The sequence below is a fragment of the Schistocerca nitens genome, chromosome 1, assembly GCF_023898315.1.
Source record: "Schistocerca nitens isolate TAMUIC-IGC-003100 chromosome 1, iqSchNite1.1, whole genome shotgun sequence".
Classification (NCBI taxonomy): domain Eukaryota; kingdom Metazoa; phylum Arthropoda; class Insecta; order Orthoptera; family Acrididae; genus Schistocerca; species Schistocerca nitens.
In genome coordinates, this window is record NC_064614.1 from 389,679,195 (window position 1) to 389,686,594 (window position 7,400).

The 7,400-nt window shown below is 36.2% G+C and overlaps 1 non-coding gene across 1 annotated transcript; it reads left to right on the top strand.

Annotated features, from left to right (window-relative positions):
- Window positions 1-4,297: 4,297 nt before the first annotated feature.
- On the top strand, window positions 4,298-4,372 carry Trnai-uau (transfer RNA isoleucine (anticodon UAU)). Its single transcript has one exon. It is a non-coding gene; the product is annotated as a tRNA-Ile (tRNA).
- Window positions 4,373-7,400: the final 3,028 nt, after the last annotated feature.

Consider the following 7,400-nt stretch of genomic DNA (forward strand, 5'->3'; position numbering starts at 1 on the left):
TGCAGGAGACTTCCAATGACTTGTTGAGCCCATGCCATACAGAGTTGCTCCACAATGTTAGGCAAAAGAGATCCAACATCATATTAGGAGGTATCCTATGATCTTCGTTACCTCAGTGTACGTCCCAAAGGCACCATAAAATGAAACAAATGAACTAAAATATACAGTCATTTAACATTAATCACTACGAGATGGCACATGTAGCTCATTCAGTGTAGCAGAGGATTGACAATCAAATAGGAGATTTTCAGTTAAGGAAAAATAAGTACATGGTACACATCATTCCAACCATTATAATTCTACAGGCATCAGAACAAAACTGACCATTATTCTGCTGTTGACACACACCTGTGCAGTTAATGTGGCTTTCTCTGTGTTTTCCTTCCATCTTGATGGCTCCCAGGCTGCCCTATTGCTCACATGTACTCATAATAAGCCAACCAGGCAGCAGACATCTTCCTTTTGCAACTGCCTCCAGTGTAACTTCTCTCACTCCACATGTGTCCAGAACATCCCACTGATCTATGCAAGCCTCCACTTCAACTCAATCACCCTAACATGAACATATCTCAGGTTACTTTTTCCAGTACAAGAAAAATTCCTCTGTTGAGCCAGCATTCCTTTCCCCCACCTGGAGCTCTCTCATCCAAGTTGCACTCTTGTGGTACTGTCATTTCTATTCTCTGGACAAGCATAAGAAATATGTTGCTGAGCTCAACATCCAAAATAGCTGACTGTTTCATGTCCTATTGTTGCTGCCAAGAAGCTCTTGGGTGGTTAGGTCAACATAATTCATGACATTTCCAGTGGCTTAATTCCCTCTACAGTGTTTGATATCACCTCCCATTCTGAAAACAAAAGACACAAGGCCCTTATTGCAGATTTTACTCTATTCATATACTCACTAAAAGAGTCCCCATCACTTTGTTAAAGACCATAATCAGTATCGATCAAACATCACATTTCTGTAACAGGGATTATCAATTGGCAAAACTGTCTACAAAAACTTTCAACTGTTTCTCACAGTGCTATGGTCCTAGCCAATCACAGAGTAAACTTTATGCCTGAGTAAATATCTCAAGAATTCCAGTACCCCAGAACTCAAACACATCTTTCTGCTCACAGAACAACACCAAGTAAGTATCCTGAGTAATATTGACCAAAAATGTTTCCCCTTCCCTCCATATTCCAACAAGAGGCTGTGCTAACTTTGAAAACTACTTGTCCCACTGTTCAAAATCTAAACAAAGACCCACTAATTCCCTGTCCTGTCCACCTTCACCACCCTGCTCCATGTTTTATATAGACCATTTCCCCTGTAACAAATATGCCAGTCCTAGTATTCACCAATAGGATGCAAGGAAAATCTGTCCACACAGAGTGTATCAATTCAATTAATTAATCAATTGAGTTGATAGAGTGGGGGAAAATTTGTCCTTCAGCATTAAATATACTTTTATGACCTTTGTCTGGATAAACTCTCCACCACATCGCTGTTTGATTGATTGATTTCTTTATTAATCCATGTAACAATTTACATTGTGCGGATTTTGTCAGCAAAATCATATACAATACAATATACCTACAATTATACACATAAAATTTGTATTTACACACATTTTTGAGGTATCTTAAATTAGTTTTATATCCTTGTGTGATTTGTAATTTTCTTATAGTACTGTTCACCCCTTCTTTATATAGTGACTCCAAATCACACACATTTCACATAATGTGCTATCCTGACCTGCATCCTCTTCAACTGGGACCTCTTCCAGAATACCTAGGGCACAGCCATCAAATACAACCACTTTCCACTGAACACCATCTTCCTCAACTGGGTGAAACAGTTTGCCCTTGGACACAATTTTGAGGTAGTCATTCACAAATGAAAATAATTGATAGTCTTACCTGCATAGCCACATGGCAGGGGCCATTTATGGTTATACATAGTCTCCTACTAGCAGGTCACCCTGTGCGAGGCTGTGTGATCCTGCCATAGGTGTGGGCATGTGCATGCTTCTAATCACTCTCTTTCATTAATACATTGAATAATGATTGAAAAATTACTTTTCAAACATCACAAATATCTTCTGTGACTTCATTTGCAATACATTATCTCACATATTGAGATAAAATAAGAGGAACAGTTAGAAATTACCTGCAGCTACCATGTTTTCTTCAGCAAACATTATTGTCCTTAGTACAGTAATTTAAGTGATGATTCCTGTCTCCAAAATGAATCTAGGATTCAAATTCACTTCATGTACATATACAAACACATCACACATAATTTGCATTGTTCTTTTTTTTTCAACAGCATTTTAATGTGTGTAACATAACACGAATTTAAAAAAAAGCACCATGTAGTACCGAGTCCTTCCTGGAAGAACCATTCAAAAAATTATGTAAAGTCAAGCAACATCATTCTCAAGCTGTTTAATGTTTTATTAAATAATAATTTTTCTTTACACAGTTTCTGTTCAGCATCATCCACTTCATTAGAATAATCTATTTAGACTAGAATTTAAACTTCTGTATAGAGAGAATTTTACTATACATGTCATCAGTTGCAAATGACTTTGATTTAACTTTAGTGACAACAAATTGAACACTTTTAAGGATAACTTTTTGAGAATAGAATTTTAATTACATCTTGCTACTGACAGCATTTAGATGTAAAACTTTCAATAAACATTAATAATGAATGCAAATATTTTATGCTTTACAATTTTACAGTAGAAAATCTTTTTTCAAATCTTTTCTTTTTGAATGCTTTCAAATTAAAGCATAATATTTAGTAAGAAACAATGATTAAATTAGGTTACCAAATTGACAGTTATTAGAACAGAATGATACCAGACTGCCTAACAATGCAGAAAAAGGTGGTATTTTCATTAATTACTAAAAAGTATAATCTATTGGCATAGTGATTCAAACAATCTATATTCTGTAACTGAATAAATATATAAATACAAGTAAGATTTTAGAAATATTTTTACAGCTGTACATATATATTACTGGTAAAAATGATCAGCTTGTGATAAAAGATAGAGATCTGACTTGAAGGGTCATGTTCTACACTAAAATGACTGTGACACATTGTCCAGACTCATTGCAGACACCATCCAGTCAGTGCTTCTGGGTTCAGCTCTACTGACCTGATGGACTGGCTATGGTTTGTGTGATATCACACATGTTTAAGCTTCTGCAGGACCTGCTAGCCTGCACAAGGTCACATCACAGACAGACTGGGATGCTACGACATGGTCAAACAGGCAATGGCATTTGTCTACTATATCCAACAACCAATTACTAAATAGTCTTCTTTCATGCATCATCAGTATTAAGTAAACTATGACCATTTCACTGTGTGACTGTTAATAATCAATATAATAGTTCTAATCACGTAGATCTATCATGCAGTACAATAATACAAACTGATTCCAAAGAGGCTTGTGCATTTGCATGCAGAGACGACAGAGCTGGGAATGCCAATACAGCTTCATTTAGCAATCCACTGGCAAGCTGTTTATATTGTTGTTCCATTAAACAGCTAGCTGCTTTGTTATTATTTTAAATTTTTAATACCAACATTTGACTATTTCCATTTTATATTTGGAGGGGAAGGAGAGGCAGTTAATTCAAGTGATGTGTGATAAAAAAGTAATGGAAATTTTTGTTTTTCTTAATGTATCTTCATATATTCATCAACACCAACTTTGTCCTCTTCTAAGTCAGCTTCCTCATATATAATACGCATGTGGCAGCAGTTTTTCCAATCTTGGAAGCACTTTTGGAACAGACTTTTTGTTATGGTATTCAGCTCCTTCAGTGATTCCATTCTTATCTTATTAAGGGGGGCTGAAACATTCTATCTCCTCCATGTTAATTTCAGCAAATATAAGGAATATATGACGGTAGTATCTGTTCCCGAAAGAACACATACCGTGGATGACCATGCAGCTTTGCTAGAAATGAAATGATAATTAAATTTTAATTATCATTTCATTTCTAGCAAAGCTGCATGGTCATCCACGGTATGTGTTCTTTCGGGAACAGATACTACCGTCATATATAGTTAAAATATGGCTTCCCGGCCATTGACCTTCTTGTGTGAACGCACACGCCATGCCCGAACTCGTACGGAACTTGGTAGATTAATCTGCCACGAGTAATGAGTATGATGCGCAAACATCTATTAGGCGCACTACGAATGTAGTGGTGTGGACATGTTGGGAATGTGGATCTCACGGTGAGCGTGCAAGGGATAAGTCCCTGCAGACGCACTATCCTCTATGCCCTCGGTGGCTCAGATGAATAGAGCGTCTGCCATATAAGCAGGAGATCCCGGGTTCGAGTCCCGGTCGGGGCACACATTTTCAACATGTCCCCAGTGAAGTATATCAACGCCTGTTTGCAGCTAGGGTGTCTATTTAATTATCATTTCAAATATAAGGAACATTTTTTCGTAAAGCATTAAACATAGAGCTCTGAAATTTGGACAATATTTTCAATGAGTATTTCTCTACAAAGTTTTAATGTCATGTTAAGATATATTTATTGCTTTTTGCTTTACAGTTTTTTAAAATTTTGCCAATTTTTTCTCTAAAATTTTGCATCTTTTCTTCTATAGCTCCTTAATTATACAACATTTTTTACAATTTTTTATAACAATGAAGGAAATGAAATAAACAATATTGTGCATAATTTTGATTCATCTACTGTTAGTAGTTTTTGAGAAAATGTTCCTTAAATATGGAAATTTGAAATGTGCGGCAAATGGCTTCCAAATTTTTTTAATACATTCCTGCTCCATATGATGGACCGTATGCATCCTCTTCTTTTTCTAATGTTAGTTTTCTTTCCACAGGTCTCTTCTTCCCTTTGCTGCATGTTGTAGACTTTTGTCTCTTCTTGCTGCACCTCTTAGTCTTTCTTCATCAATTAGGCGCATTGTGGAAATGGTGTTGTTGTGCCCTGGTTGGAAACCTAAACCTTTCAGCACATCACATTTTATAATGTTTGAGCCATTATATGTTGCAACTGCTTGATACACCCCAAAGAGCAATGTTTTTATCTGTACAAACATTGGTTTTGGAATCCTAATGCAAATTAAATTGTTCACAATTTAATTGGGATTTTGTGTTTTCCCAAGTAGGCACTTTTTGAATAAATTTGGCTGTGACAAATCTCTGAATATGGGCTTAATTACATCAATTACAGCATTTTGCAAATTGTTTTTATGGTCATACTCCTTTCCTGATTGGTATTTACACCATGAGTCATCACCTGTGGGACATCGTGCATTTTGTGGGTGATCATTTGTTGATGCAGTATCAAAAAATAATGCTCATACTGCTTTCCTCACATGCTCAGTGCTTCCTGTATTTTGCCTAATTGCACAACCATAATACCTCTGCAATTTTCCAATTGTTTCATCTGTCAATCTCCCACTTCCTCCAAGGGTCATACCATCACTAAGCTTCTAGGACCATAATGTCTGCTTCAGTTTTCACAAGTGAGCCCCTATGCACTACTGCACAAGCCCAATTCATTCCTGTTTTTTAATGTGAATTTCATTGCCATAAGGTCTGAGTTCCTCTACAGTTTTGTATCCCTTAGAATCACCATCCCCTAGATAGTTAGTATATCATACATTATACCACTCCTCTGATCTGGAAAAAAATTATTTTCATTCCTTCTACTTCCATCACTCCACTAGTGCCATGAAAATTTGCTTTGCAACCTTAATTATGTTCCTCCTTGATATTGCCCTTACATCTACAATGTTTGGAGAGAACAGTAACATCAATAACTTTGCAACTGTCTCTACTGGTAGCTGTCGTGACTCCATTTATAGATCTATGATCTCTACGTTGCCATGATCCATCTAAAGCAACAGTTAAATCTCTGCTATTTCCATTATCAGTCTCAGCCTCTTCTACTGAATTCTTCATTGTTGCTTGTGCAACATCTTTAACAGAAGATCCCACCAATTCATTATACAATCCAAACTTGGTTGGTGGTTTTGGCAAGTTCATAATTCCACATAACATTGTTCCTGCGGCACTGCCCTTTCTTGTGCAACACAAGCCATCCACTAGCCTAACATTTCTGTCATACACCTTCTTTCCACTATTACCACTATGAGGAATACTGTTAGAATTATAAAGCGAAACCTCTCCACTAAATTTGTCACACTTCACTAACATTTTACATGCCAAACCAATGTGTGAAATTATTTTCAGTTCAAGCCCTCTTCCTTTACAAACTTGGCAAAATGCATTATATTTTAAAATATTAGACAGAAAGGAAATATTAATTATTTCATTCACATCATTACTATCACTTTCATAGTTTTCAAATTTTTCTTTGCTGTCAAAAATTTTCTTGCTGGAAGAAGTTTTCTCACACAGATTTGGAGTGGATGGTGAAGCAGATGGAACAGCATCTCCCTTCAAAACAACAAAGGATTTCTTCTTCCATGTATTGTGTCTTTTCTTACACACTTGATTGCTGAAATGGGGCATATTGATATCCACAAACCAAATACATAAAGTAGATACGAATAAAATACGTCAAATATGCAAAATTGCTGAGCCAAACAACAAACACATAGCAAACTGCACAAGTCAACAAACACATTGTACCATTTATGTTCACGGATATGAACATTCACTTGTCACAAAGGTCAAGGCCTACAGCATTGGAAAACAAAACACTGGTAAATTCCTCCAAGAAATGCTACCTAAAGACAGCAAGTGGTGCCGTCAGAGATAACACACCAACTTGCTAAGGCCATTTACATGGCATGGCACATCAACTTTGAAATGATAAAAAACACACTTAGAATTCATTTAGAAGAATGAAACTTGATTTGTTTTAATCAGAAAACTTCAAATAATTTTATAATGAAAAAGCACAAGAAACATTAATTTTATCATTTCCATCATTCCAGCTCCCCTTAGTGGTGGCAAAATGACGTCCTTTCATGGTTCTCTTCAACCACAAGAATAGAAAGAAGTTGTAGGGGGTCATGTCCAGCAAATACAGTGGCTGAGACAGCATAACAGTTTTGTTTTTTGCCAAAAAATTACAAAGAACCATTGAGGTGTGAGCAGGAACATTATCGTGAGACAATTTCCATGTATGGTTTTGCCACAAATCTGTTTTTTTTTTTTTTTTTCTTTGGACTGCTGCATGGCTCATGGCTTCCAAGTAGTATACCTTATTGACTGTATGACCATAAGGCAGGAACTCATGATGCAGTATCCCATTGCAATTGAAGAAAACAGTGAAAAGAACCTTCACATGTAATCGAACTTGTCAGGTTTTTTTTGTATTTATTTATTTATTTATTTATTTATTTTTTTACAGGCAGTTACGATGGGGATGACTGA